The sequence below is a fragment of the Haliaeetus leucocephalus genome, unplaced genomic scaffold, assembly GCF_000737465.1.
Source record: "Haliaeetus leucocephalus isolate CR32 unplaced genomic scaffold, Haliaeetus_leucocephalus-4.0 Scaffold451, whole genome shotgun sequence".
NCBI classification, from domain to species: Eukaryota; Metazoa; Chordata; class Aves; order Accipitriformes; family Accipitridae; genus Haliaeetus; species Haliaeetus leucocephalus.
The window spans coordinates 6,417,968-6,432,857 of record NW_010972887.1 but is presented as its reverse complement, the minus strand read 5'-3'; the positions used below and the strand labels follow the sequence as shown (position 1 = coordinate 6,432,857).

Genomic DNA, 14,890 nt, shown 5'->3' with positions numbered 1-14,890 from the left:
CGCATAGCTGCGCGTGGTAATTTCTGACTTGGAAGCTGTGATGGGATCCAAAGTACAGTTTATAGAGGATTTTTCGTCTTCTCCCTTAAATTGAACTTTCCAGTGCTAAAACTTGGGACTTCTAACTTGGAGTCTTCATTAGAACACAATCTAGAATAACAGGAAGAAAAAACCCAAAGCCTTGCCGTCAAACAAATTAAAATTTATTTTCTTTAATGGTTCTCCCCTTTGCCCACTGTATTCTTGCAAAATCGGTCTTTGCCCTTGGTTTATTTTCAGTACAGCAATTGCGTTGGTTTCTGTATGGCATAAAGCTCTCCATATTCCTCTCTGAGTTAAGAATACCTTTTTCCACAGTCTCTGAGCAGCAGTCATATGTCTGCTTCCTGATCTCAGGACTCTCCTGCTTACGTTGGGGCTCCCTACTTGCTGTGCTTCGCCTCTGCTGTTGTGTCGTGCTCTCGAAGGCTGTGCAAGGTGAGATGTGCTTGCTTTTCTTTCCCCTTTCAGGAGAGCTCCTCTGGCCTGTTGTGCAGCCTGTGGGAAGAGGCAAGCCAGCGGCCTCCCTCTGCGCCAGCTATAAGCTTTTTGAAAGGACTTCACTTAACACAGTGCACGGCAGGCAAAACAGGTATGCTCTGTGGGAGTTCAACAGAAAACACATACTTCAGAAACAGAAAGATATACTGCTATAAGTTCACGAGTACGTTCTGCAGAAGAAACAGCCTGTAAGTAATATGTTGAGAGAGGAGCTGGATGAAGCATGAAGACAACTTCCAAATGAGAAAAACAGGTGGTTTGCATTATTTCCTCCATGCTTAGTTTTTATGGTGGTGTCATCATAACAATACATGACAAATGAATACACTTTTCTCTCAGTGTTGTTTAAAATTTGATTACCTGAATATTTACGTTGTTCAGTACTTGGAAATATTTGAAGAGTTTTATTCTTCACTGGATTGTATATGGAGTAATTTTGGAAGTTGAACAGTGTATTTCATTGCAGACTATCCTAAAACAAGTTCTTAATCATTTGGATGTATTAATATTACATTTAAAAATGTAAACTTTGAAAATGTAGTTATTAAATTCTGTTCAAGATGTGAACTCTGTTCTGTTTTCTAGCATTAATTATGCAAGTTTGAAATTCTCAGTTTCATTTAAAGGTAGGGCTTTTTATTTGTATGTAGCTGTTGAAATAAATTACCAGTACAAGAAAACATTCTACTAATAAGTTAGGGATGCTTGGAGTTGGCTGTACTAACTGAGACAATTTAATTCATCCATCATCAGGGATGATGTTTCTTAGTAACACAAAGTATTTTCACCCGGGGCGCTTTCATGAACTTTCACATTTTTCTTCAAATACAGCCTTGGTAGTGTTTTATATGACCTGAAGTTCATCCATCTGTCCTGAAGCTCCCAATACTTTTCCATTCCCTCCAATGATGGCATGATCTGGTACACTTTTTTTTCAGCATAATGATGCACAAGTTGACTAGAGAATCATTTCGCATGTCAGATTTTCCAAAGGGTTCTGGGAAATTATTTGTTGCTCTGTATAGCAAAGCTAAAAGTTATTGAAAATGTGTTACAGTTTCATAATAAAACAGATACGAAAAATATTGGCTTGGGAGCTAACTAAATGCTTTCTGATAGCCATAGCCTCAAGGGGGATACTTGGATCATTTGTAATAAAGGGATATCTTTGATGTCTTTTGGTGAATTGACTAGTATTCTGTTTAGATCATAATTTATGAAAAAACTGGCTTGATACACAGTGTTATATTATCAAATTGTTTGGGTGTAAGAATTGCCTTAATGTATGGCCAGGATTTTCAGTGTTTATTCTTTTAATGCGCTCTCTATGAAATCAGAAGAAGCTGTTGATACATTAAGACTCTACCTTTATTTCTTGCTTTCCATTTTTTTAACATGTGCAAAGCCGATTTGATCAGCGTAGTTACAGCCCAGAGTTGCTGGGTAGATTTGGCTTGCTTAAGAAACCCCTTCAGGTATATAACAAGTGTTATTCAGTACTGAGAGCAAACATCTTCCAAATGCAATGCATTATTTTGCTTTTTTTAAATTTTTGGTAAACTGCTCTGAAAACTTCTGTAATTCTGTTATATGAACAGTGACTAAGCCTCTGCTTATATCTTGCTTTGAGAGGAAAAGTTTTAGTGGTTATAGGATGAAAGCTTCTTTATCAGCAGCGTGTAGTGATAAGTATTTGAAAAATGTTGTGACGAGTTAACTATTACTCATCTTGTTTTACAAAGGTGTACAGAAACCATTTTAAATAGTGGGGAAAAAAAATCACAGAAATACTGGTTTGATTCTTCCTTGTAATTAAAAAAAATCCTGTGTTGCAGCTTGTGTCATCTTAGCTTTATTTTACTAAATTTTCATACATGCATGTAAAGTTTTTGTACATATAGATATATGCAAAAAAATGAATTAGAAGAATTAGTAGGGTGCTGTTAATATGAAGGTTTTATTGATGGTGTTTTAGACTGTATGTGGTGGTAGTGCACGAGGGAGTATTTCGGGAGTCCTGAGAGTTGCCAGCAAAGACCATGCTTGCTTTGTCATTTAACTGGATGCTTTTCTGTAAGGATGGCATCTCGCAAGTAGACTCGCTAGTAATTCCTGTGTTATTTCAAGCTAAATGGTTCTGGATTTCTGGATGATGTTTCTAGTTCTGGGACACTTAATTGCATGTCCAAGCTTGGACATCTTGTTTAAGATCATCTTTGTTGCAGTGTAGGCCTTTCATACCCTGGTATTAGTGTCCAGCTTCTTGCAAGATCTCCCGGTGTTTCCTAGAGTCCTTTGAAGAATCACCTAAGTTGGAAGCTTCTTCTGTTATCCCACAGCAAACAGTATCTGAAGAAAGAAGGAGAGAAAGAAAATCTTAGCAAAGGGCTTTGCTAGCAACGGGGGCTCTAGCCTTTAAAGTGTCAAGTCTTTGGAAACAGCAGCAGTAACTTCTGTCTGGTACTGCCTTACCTGTAAGTTTGAACTACGGCAGCTTGCAGAAAGGTCAGGGCTCTGTCTGTTCCCCCTCCTGCAAGACTTTGTTGCATGTGGTGACAGACTATCTACATTTTCACCTCTGCCGTAGCATCCTGGGATCATCTGGGAAGCTCCAGAATCAGTTATATGCTGCTCTCTTTGCTCCTTCAGGTGCTGTATAGAAAATTAATTGCTCGTAGTAGTAGGCAGAGTTTGCAGTCGTGATGGCTCTTTGAGGTAGCTGCAGTCAGATGTCATGGACATTTGCTGAAGGCTGGTGTTCAGACTGCAATAAAATAATGTACCTGCGGTCATGTTGTAGACCTGTATTTGCATCTCAGCATATGATATTTTGTTCTGTAATGCCGTGTGTGTAAAGACTAGCTTTAAAGTTGGTAATACATTTTTCAGAAAGTCAAACTCAAAAGATTTTTAAATACTAAAATCTCTTCATAATTGAGACTTTATTTTTCCAACTGTAAAACCAGTGTCTAAATTTACAGAACTTACAAAGACTGCCACAGGCAAGTATGCACAACCTGTGTAATAAGAAAGCAAACCTCCCAAATGGTCTCCAGAAATTAGTCTAGAATTCCTGTTTCTAACTTGTTCAAGGCACTGGATCTTAAAGCCATTTAACACACATTGGCTGTATCCAGTCTTGGGTATAAGAATAGTTTAATTTTGGGGAAGGATTCGTTTAGGGTAGAGAAGTGAACAATTCCATAGGATTCACAAGCAAAATACAGCTCTTTGTTGTGAAGTACTGGAAGTGATGCTGGTGGAGATGCTTCAGTCGAAGATGGAGGAGGGAGGGCTTATAATAATTTCCTATTTCTTGGGCACTTTTTTTATATAGCAGAATGGTTCCTCAGGGTAGACGAATAATAACAAAATATCATGTTGGTGCTGTGCTAAAGAGGAAATTCATTACCAAACGTTACTTTCAAACTACAGCCTCTCCAGCCTGACTGAAACATCTGCTGTGGTCCTTCTCTCTTACCCCTACTCCCTTTTTTCAGCCGGGGCTTCTGCCCATATTCTATGCAGTTTCCTGTGGTGGGGTATAAAGATATGAAGAATTGATGAAGATTATCTTTGTGAAGGTAGTAAAAGGTCTGGAGTAAGCCTAATAAATAGATAGGGATAACTTGTAACAAGGAATACACAGCAGTGTCAAAACTGTTGTGAATTTTCAAAAACAAGTTTTGATCTTCATCCATCCATGATTCAAATAAAGAACATTCACTTTATGGCCTGCAGCACAATACAAGTTGTACTTTGCTAGCTTTTGGTTAAAGCAATGAACATATTATTTGAATTTTAGGAAAGACAGTTTGAAAATGTACTATATTTAGGATTTAGTCTTGAAGTTATAAGAATAACTAGTGTTTTTTGCTGTTGCTGCATCTTTTAATGTTCATGTGCAAAGAATGACGTGATCAGAGTTGTCACTGGGAACATTTAGTTTTTCATGTAAAGTATTTTTGGGCAGCTCTTATTTGGAAGAACATGGGATGGAATATAAAAGAAGTAGTCTAAGAAATTACGATTTATGTTAAAAGGTCGCAAATTATAATTATTTGGATGCTATTTCTGCAGTTAGTCTCTGCAAAAATGGAGAAGGTGAGTGCAAACTGGTAAGGCCAAAGCATTTCTCAAGGTGGTAGTTTGGCTTTGGGGGTTCTCATCATTTAACGTAGCTGTGTCTTTTCAGAGACTTGGGAACTAAATGATTTAATTCTAATTAGGATCTGTACACATTTATGAATGAGAAGTCATGTATCTTCCTGTAGACACAGTCTTTCTATTACATGTTGTGTTTGCATGTAACTCATACTATGTGAGAGTTTCCATGAAAGCAGATGGATATGGTTCCATTCAGTCTGTCTCTAGTACGCAAAGCTATTTTGTGTTGTCAATAAAAATCATAAATTCTTTACATTACTGAGCTTTATTTCCAGCCAAGGAGTAGTACATGAAAGTCTTACAGGATTTTTAATTGCTATATTTCTTTTAATTCTCCATTTGGAGTGTGTGTGTGTGTATCTCTGTCTGGCCCTGACTCTACTGGAAGATTTAGTGAAACGTGCTCTTCCAAGCAGGTCGTTCTGATGAGCAGGTTACAGGGAGTAATGGATTTGGGAGAGGTTGAATCTCAAATGTTAATGACATTGTTTTGATACACAGTAGTATACTGTGTTGTCAAGGAGGAGCACCTACTTCTGATGAGGTCCTTCTGTTGTACATCTGTAGTATGGAATGAAAGCCTGTCTGGCATAAATGTTTTATGGTGTTTCAGGCTTTAACTGGTACTGCGATGAGAAGCGTGACTGGGTCCTTAAATCCCAGTCATTTGAGAGAGGTGGAGAGAAAACACCCTTCATAACTTACTGTCACAAGATTGTGAGATAAAATTTAGAGTAGTAGCAGTCATGCTCTACGGCTGCCTATTGATAACATGGTTTTATTCTTGCCCTCCTGGCTGTAGCTGTGTCTCTCTCTTCCAAGCTCTGCATTGGATGTAAGGTCAGGGGGTCAAAATTTTTATATTTTCAGTTTGCTAGTCTGAGCCTTCAATCCCAACCTCCCTCCCCCAAGCTTTTAATACCCTAATAACCACTTTTCCACATACGCTTTCATGAAACTTGATTACAGTTGTTCATAACCTCTGCTTTCATCAGTTAACTATCTTCAGCCAGGGAAGTCGAGCTTTGGTTCAGTGATATCTTTGTACTAACAAAATACGAGGACGCTTATCTCCATGTTGATGTGCTTTCCAAACTGTGGAATTTTCCTGTATTTGCTTGGCAATTTTTTTTTGGTCTGTACTCCTTAATAATACTGTGATGCTTGTGTCCCCTACGCCCTGAATCTCTTTCTCTAGGAACTCCTCATATTCTCCTTTATTTTGAGAGTTGGTAGGTATTATGTCCTATTGAAAGGCAGCACTTCTATTCTTAACACAATCTCAAAACATAGAAAGAAAACATTGAGCTGTTTGCCATGAATTTTACTTAAATGGATTTTTATTGAGGGAGGAAATGTGATTATCTTCAGATCATTCAGGAATTTAAGTAAAAATACTATGCTTTGGTAATTTTGGAAAGCTCTATGTAAACTTTTAAAGCCTGTTGTTTTTCTGGTCTACAAAAGTAGGGGCTTCTGTAGGCTATGGGATTTATAAGCCTGGGCCAGGCTTGCTTTTACAGCGCCTGGCCATGTGGCATCAGGTAGCGTAATGAGACTTGACTGGTCTGACTCAAGATGATTGGAACCCGCACCTCTGCTCCTTCCCACAAATAATGTATTTTTTTAAAATCTGTCAGTATTGCTCTTTTGTAATGAGGACTGATATAACTAAGCAGTCTTTTTCTGTATGTAAGGTATGTTTGAAGTAAGGGTGATGTGCTAGGCTGTTGCCTAGGTTGGCGTAGACCGAAGCCTAGAGTAAACACTGGTTTAGAGCATTACATGGAAACTGCATAGGCTTAGATGCTGCCATATGGCAGAACTCTTGGTCTAGATTTTATATTCTAGAAGAGACTTAAGAGTCTTGAGGAGAAGACTGTCTCTCTCCATGGGACGGTTAGTATAACTGTGGCTTGTGGTAAAAATAAATAACACGTTAGGCAGCTGGCACTCTGCACCTATGTTTTCCTATCCATACTCTGTGGTTTAGTGTTTTTTGCATTCAGGGCAGGCTACAGCGAAGCTTGTTTGATGAATTGCAGGTTGTCTCATGAGTATGATACTTTGAGAATAAAAGCAATGCCTTATCATTAGGTGGCTTCTTTCTGATTCAATAAGCAAGCCTTCCATTATATATTGGTTTCAGAAACAAGATATGGGTGTGTGTGTATATATCTACACATATATATAAAAAATATAGAGCACCCTGAAATAGGTACAATGGAATCCTAGTTATACAAACAAAAAGCGAGAATCTAAGTAGTTCTGTATTCAGTGTTAATGATCTTTATTTCGTTTGAAAGGTTGACCTTTGCAGGGCCTTTTCTTCTGAAGTAAAGAATAGGCTGATCTGTTTCTCCCACAGCTGGAAGGGCAGGGGGAAATTTGGTTGATCTTTTTTTTTTTTTTTTCAGCAAGACTATCACAGGGAATGATAGGGCCAGTTGCTGAGATTGCAAAGGACTGTGCGGCCCCAGGCATCTTGAACTATGTGCGAAGACTGATTCTGTTTAATGCAAAAAATATGAAATGCCTAAGTTTAGACCAAACACTGATTCAGGTCAGGAAGAATGGGATCCTTCCCATTGACTTAAAACAGATACGTGAGACTTCTGTATGATGGTTCATATAAATCAAAGTGAATGGGCATTAGATTACACATTCATCATTATGATTATCACTTGAACTGCTTAGCATGTGTAACCTGGTAAGCATTTGCCAATATTGTATTTAGCTGTAAAGACAGTATTAGGACATTATATTCTGAATTTTATTTAATTTATTGTGGTGGTCTAAAGCTCTACAATTTGAAGAGTTTGAGGCAGAAAGATAAATGATCAAGAGCATGCACATTCTGCATGGGAAATCCATGCAGTGTGTGTGTTTTTTTACATCTGGTGATCTAGTTACTCAGAAAGCATGCTTTTTACTGCAATAAGAATCTATTTAAAATTCTATTTTAAATTGGTTTATATTGACTTAAAAAACATCTTCTGTTAGATATGTAAATGCTTTCTTGTGGACAAAAGCATTCTGCCCACCCAATTGTGTAACTTCAGCTTAAGCCAATTTGCTGTTTCCAGCCTCTTAATTGTTCTGTAATCTATGAGTACAAAGAATTAAATGTGTCCAGTCTCGAACATTTGGTTAATTTCATTGTGTTCAGGGAGATGGTTTACAGTTTGGGTCTTGGGATGTGGAGCTGGGACTTTGGCCTGTTGACAGTTGTTTTAAAGGCTGAATTCTGTTAGAGCCTGTTGCCTCTGCTAACAAGACTTTCCTAAAGAAAGACTTAAGAACATTGTATAGCATCCAAATAAGAGACTGAGGCGTTGTCTTTAAGCGTTTAAAATAATTTTAAGATCCATGGCAGGGACATGTCTGGTCAGATGGGTGGGGGTCACTCTTCAGAACTGAAAGATCTGGAGAAACCTGACGATTTGAGGTATGGTCAAGGATTTAGCAGAGCTGCTGCAGAAAATGTGGATTATTGGGAAGAGATTGAAAAGATTGTGTATTTTTGCAGGCCAGCTCTCCTCCCTTTTCCTGTTGTAGCTCCTGAATGGGTGAAAAGATCTGAGAGTACACGCATGTGGAGAGAACGTATGGACTGTGGTATGATACGCGTGTACATTCGTATGTGAGGTTGATGTCTGGCGGGACAGCGATACTGCCCAGGTTTATGATGTTACCTGCTCCTGTGAGAAGGGCTGCAGGTCTGTCAGGGTCACAAGCGGAGTACCTCACCTGAAAGACTGATGTGGGGATATACAGTCAAATATATCTAATTTAATTTTACTAGTCTTTTATGTGTAAGTAGCTCTAGGAAGGCCTGCTAAGTGTGGAATTACTGTTTTTTCTTTCCATTTGTGGTTTAAATTAGACCAGTCACTAGTTTTGTTACTGGATTTTCATATATCTTATACAGCCATTCCTGCTGCTTGTCATCCTGTGCTCTCCCTACTTTTGCATTACTGTGGGCTCTGGATCTGTGCTTGATTTAAAGTCAATAAAAATCTCTATCAGAGCTTCTGTTAGTGTTGAAAGTCTCTAATCATTTAGGATATTTTTTTGGCAGATGAGCTTAGGAAAGCTGATCCTAAATGTGACCGTGATTTTTTAGGGGGAAAAAATCCACTTTTTTCATTGTTAGTGGAAACTGTAGATGAGAACCTCAAAGAGGAACACCGAGGGGCATCCTCTGTAGGTTGTCCACAGCATATTTGGTCAAGAAAAGAAACAGTTTAAGGAATGTGACATGTGGTTCTTGATGCAGAAAAAAGCTTCGGTATGCCTAATACATTGGAAAACATTTGTTCAAGAGCACGTCTTCCTTGTGCAAAATTTGCCCCTGTAGTATTATTAAGGTCAGTATCCACGTAGGTTATCTCATACATGCTGAACGTGATGCCCGAGGTTAGCTTTGGCTTGTAAATGCAACTTTAAGGAATGTTTTGTCTGGTCCTGTTAAAAAGCGTCTATATGAATTGTTTGCTTAGAAACTTATTTACTCCTGTTCTTCCTGGACTTGTCTTCAGTTCCTGATTAAAAAACAACAGTTGTAAATGAAACATTGTGTCCTGTTTAACAAGTAAAGTTTGTGGAAATAATCCTCACGTGTTTACATGTACTCATTGACTGATTCTCTTTTTAAGTGAATTGGTATTAATTTTAAGGTAAATGTTTTCTGTCCTGGATGTTTAGGCAGACTTTTCTATTCTTTACTAAACCTCGGTGTGAAAAAATGTGTTGTCAATTTTGTGAGAATAATGACTATGTCGTATTGTTAATTGAGGAGTATTAGAGCGAGTCTGTGATTCAGGGAGGAGTTATCAGAATGCTGTCTCATAAAAATCAAATAAACTCGGCTTGTGGATCAAGTCCTGGCTTGAATCTTTACTACGAAAGAGGTCTCTGCACTTCATCGTGTGTTGGCGTGTTCACCGAGAATCAGTATTCCTCTTCTGTATTATTACTTGATAGCTTTTTCATTAATCCTTCAAAAGTACTGGACTGCTTAATGGAGTCGGAATAAAAAGAATGCATTTTCAGAAAGTCTTCCGGTGTGTGATGTTTGCTTTCTGCATTTCACTTAAGCATTAATCAATTAACTGATTTTGATTCTAGTCACTTCTCAGGTTAGATCTCAGTGATACGTGGATGGATAATGTACTCTGTAAATTAGGTGTGAAACGGTTGGAGAAACGCACAAGCTGGTGCTGTGCAGAGCCAAGTCAGGTTTGGCCTGGCTTTACTTTAGCTTGCATATGTTACCTTGTGAATGCAGGGCAGTCTGGCAAGGCTAATGCCGAGCTGGAGCTAATCAGCTGTCCTGGGTCTAAGTTGGTCCTGTAGAAAAACTGCTCAGATGATCATTTTCTACCTGCACGTTTGTGTCCGTTTTGTTGCTTGAGGTGTCTGTCATCTGGGCTATCCTATTCCTGCTGTTCGAGGTGATGGAGAGGGAACTCGGGTCTCTTTGCGCTGGTCGTGTTGTAGCACAGCTTTGCGATGCTAAGCCTCGTTTGATGAATGTCACCGTTGCAGGTTTTGCAGGTGGAAGAGTCTTTAGCTCGATGGTTTCCTGAAGGATGTATTGTGAGGAGGTGGTGGTGGGGCTGGTGGGAGGCTCGCGCTGATACCCGGCACCCAAAGGAGCATCGCGAGGAGGCGAACACCCCGGCTTACCAGCAAACTCCTGTGGCTTCTGCCCATCCCATCGTCCAGCAGCCAGATTCATTGCACAGCACCTAGTTGTTTTTCCAGGAGAAGGAGGAAGGAAGCAGGTTATTTGGGAAACCACTTCTCATTCTTAGCTTCTCTTTAAGCAGTTTAACTCTTAGTGGCTACTACTTCAAAATTTTTACGTTCAGCTCGCTTTTGCTATCAACTGCAACTTTCTTGATGCCTTAATAAAAGTGTGCGTGGGATTACTGTTTAAGTATTGCTTGGCTGTCCTGGAATGAAGGTTTTCTTCTAAACTTCTAAAATTATGAGTTGGTAGTAGTGAGCCACAGGCCATCAAGTGCCACAGTTTTGCTTATGAATAGGACCAGAAAGTATTTCAACAAAAATTTTTTACCAACTACCTTTAAAGATTCTGCCTAAAAATTAAAGCTTACAGTTTATGATATTACATAGATAGTGAAGAATAATTAACTAGTGTTTCTTGTGTGTCATATTATTTCAAAATTAGATTTATTGTAGGCATATTATGATGGGCAGCATTGCAACTTGGAGTGGCTGTTCCCTGGAAGTGAACGTCTGCTGAAGATGTTCAGTGTGATCCGTGGTGGAACTGAACTGGATGTAATTAATTGTTTATTGAAAAAAATCTGCTTATCTGTTATGTGAACAATGGAAAAAGAGAGCAAGTCATCAGAAGTAAAGGTACAGCTGCCTCCACTCTTCTGGTAAAGAATTCTCAACTCCTGAAAACCCAATCTTGGCAGATAGTAGATGCCAAGGATGGAGAACTGGGCTCGTGTAGTCTCCACTTAGTTAAGCTCTTTCCCCAAAGTTCTTTTGCCCGCTCTGAAATAATTTCATTGTGAATTTATCTTAGCCCTAGCATTCATCTGTTCAGCAACCTGTAAGTTCTGCTCAAGCTGTGAGTTTGCACCCTCTGTTTGAGGGTGAGGTTGCTGGCTTTGGTTTTGGTTTTTTTTTTTTCTTTAATATTATGAGCATTTTATATAATGATGTTCCTGTCATGCTTTTGGCCATGAATCAGCAAAGCATTTATGTGCATGCTTTAATTGAAGCGTGGAGTTGTCTCGCTGTGCAAATGTTGAAGTCAGTGAGACTATTAATTAAAATTAAGTATCTGCCTAAGTGCTTTTTCTAAAAATGAGTTGCTTCATAACAGCTTTGGGCTATATTTGGGGTTTGTTTTTCTAAAACTTTGAAAAAAGGCATATAATTCTCTCTGAATTGTATGATGATAAAATGTAGCAGCAATACCAGAGGGCAGAATGTTCACGGGATGGAGTGTGAACTTTCTGCCTTGTAAGATGTTACCTAAGCTGCTATATATTTATTTTTAAATAGAATAAAACTATTACAGTTTTCATGTTGTGCAGAGGGTGGTGTCAAGGAAAACATCAGGAAAAAGTTACTGCTTAAGCTACCCCTGTAGTGGAAGCACACAAGTTATAGGAAGCAGTCAATTTATCATCTTGCTTACTGAGTCCCTGGTTACAACTCCGTTTTTCTTCCATCGAGTAAAACCTTGCATCAGTTAGTTAAAGTCAGTGCTTCTCAGCGTGAGAGTTCTTAGCTAGTCATGGTGTGTCATTTATATTTTCTATCTGTAGTCGAAGGCATTAAAAGTATATCCAGGGAATACTGAGCTGTGTTTTTTTCCTGTACATCTTAGACAATTTACTATACAAATTTACTGTACAATTTACTTTACAAAATTATCTGGTTTATTAATTCTTACAGCACCTTGGTGAAATAGTGTACTTTTATCTCCTAAGTCTGGCTCTTTACCAGACTCACTTTATCATGCTAGCCTGTTACCTTTTTTTTTTTCAGCTTTCTTTTAAAAAGAGACTTTTTTTTACAAGCCCCAGTATTCTCCACCTGCAGCAAACCAATAAATTAATAGCGGAGGGAGGAAGTCCCTGGGAACACAGAAAAGAGGAATGTGTTTCAAGCTGCTCGTACTGTCAGACTGGTGATTGCACCTCTGCTGTCTCTGCTTGCAACACTGATTTTTAAGATCTTTCAGACGTGCCTTTTTGCAGGTATGTATATAAAGCACTGACCACATTCTTATGCAGGAAATGGTGAGAGACCTTAACGCACGTGATGCGAGCTGGGAAGAAGCATCGTTTGCCTGAGGTCATACAGGTATTTGAAGTCAGATGCAGAATTAGAGCGCAGGTGTTTTCTGACCAGAAGATGATACTTCTGAGGCGCTTCAGCGCGATGAATGTCGATATCCCCACGCTGTTGGTTTTTTACTGCTGCAGTTCTTAGTCTTTGTCATTAGCATTTATCATTCTTTTATTAGCAGTAGAAACTGACACTCGCACTTGCATGTGAATACAGTACAGATTCTTGCTGAAAATCACATGGTTGTTTCTAAAAATGGGCTCAGAAGGTTACTATTTTAAGTCATTAATTAATACCGTGGGGGGAGGGAGTTGCATTTGTTTAGCATCAGTGCTAAAAGTTTCTGTAAAGCATTGTCACGTGAACACAAAGTAAAATTTACATTGTTTGGGGGAAAAATACCAATGTTGCCATCTTTACTATGAGCACATCAGTTGCTCTTTATTGCTTTTTAAATTTGATTTCATTGTAGTGTGGCGAGCTTTTCAATAAACATAGTGGTTTCATTTATATAACACTAGAATTATTGTTAATGCACAGTTTCATACTGCGAATTACGTATGTAATATTGTGTCCGGTGGGATCCTGTATCAAAAAATTTGCATAGTTATAGTGCTAGTGACATCGTATCTCATACAAAGAACCTAGGGACCTGATACAATATCAGTAAAACTGTCTCATAGGTATGATTCAAACAGTTTTATTAGCAACATATGGGGTATGAAGGAGCCACAGAGGGTAGTTTTGAGTGTAAGGGTGCTGGCCTATCTTTTTCAGCCTGTAATTATATCAGTCCTCTTCTATGGCATTATTTGTTGCTGCTCTGGGATTGCTGAAAAATAACTACTAATATGGTGACACAAAGGATCAGAATAAATTATAATTGTTGACTTTACAAGAAATTCATTGGCAAAAAGGCTTACTATCCTAAGCTCGGATGTCATTTCTAGTTCAGCTTCGGAGCTAAGCCACATATATGAAATAATATCTTTTTGAAAGTCTTAGCGTTTTCTGGCAACCTTACCCTGTTGTATTGAATGCTTTTGTGATCTGACAGATACAAGGAAGAAACTTCTTTTGGCTGCATTTTAGTTTTTAATCTTAAGCTAGGAGAGTGCATTTGCTTTAATTAATGCTAGGATATTGAACTCTTGTTCTCCAAATGGAACACATTATAATTAGTCATCTTCAAATAAAGAGTACCTCATTTAAATGTTTTGACATTAAAAACTAGCAAAAATATAACTAGAAGATTACAGTAGTGCTCTGTTTAGTTGTACTTCTTAAAATCATGATATATATATATATAAAAAATAATTTTTACATGTTGTAAAAATAATGGAAGTTTGGTGGCTTAATGTTTCTGCTAATTGGCTAACTGAAGAGCCACAGTGTATACATAGATACTAGAGAAAAGTACTATTTGACTACTTCCCTGATAACTTTTTAAAGTGCTTGTGTTGTTAAAAACACTGGGCTGAGCAATGTCTCTATGCAGAACAGCTTGTGTGGGAATTAGGATAGTTACATAGATTTTACTCACAATTACCTCTGAATTCTTTTACTCCGCATTGAGGTTCAGCATGGAAAAAACTAGAGTCTGGGGGACAGAACTGGTGAAGATTAGCAGGAGATCTGTGAGGATGGGTCATCTGTGCCTCTGCAGTGCTGGGGCCTCTGTGCTGCTTCACTGATGTGGAAACATCTTTTCATCCGTTTTTCTCCATTCCATTTCCATTGTTTCAGTGTAGATCTATACTACACTTGTAGAAATTTGATCTGGAAGGGATCCTGAGAATTGTTCATCTCTTGTCTTCAGGTAGGATGAAACTTGTTTGAATCATTCCTGATTTACTTAAATATATAGTAAAGAAAAATAATAGTAAAATGACATAATTTGGAATTTAATTGGTAAACTTCTTTCTTAGGGTTCAAGCTCTCCATCAAAAGTGGCAGTTCAGTTAAGATACATTAAAATTCTAGTATTCGCTTGCAACACCTTCCAGAGCTCAGCGTTACTTGCTAAGATTTTCAAGCGTGTACTCTGGAAGCCATCAATGAAAATACTGAAGCATACTAGACTGAGGACAGATTCCTGCCTGTTTCCAGTGTTCTGCCATTCTCATAGTAAACTACTGGTTCTTGTTCCCACAGGGCAGTTTTGCATCCTCTGATGTTCCTGTATCTTAGTGGTATAACCTCGATTATATTTTTTCATATTTTCTAGAACGTTGTGTGAAAAAACCTCACTGAGGTCCAGATACATTTCTTTTCAAAGGGGAAAATTAAGATTAGTTTGATGTGACTTCCCCATACCCCCCCCCCGCCCCCCACCATC

At 38.4% G+C, this 14,890-nt stretch overlaps 1 protein-coding gene across 1 annotated transcript in view; it reads left to right on the top strand.

The window, feature by feature from the left end:
- Positions 1–514: 514 nt before the first annotated feature.
- The window catches only part of GTDC1 (glycosyltransferase-like domain containing 1), a 174,192-nt gene continuing 159,816 nt past the window's right edge, over positions 515–14,890 (top strand). The window contains exon 1 of the mRNA XM_010575191.1: positions 515–631. The gene's annotated coding sequence lies outside the window, so the exon portion shown is untranslated. The remainder of the gene's footprint in view (positions 632–14,890) is intronic.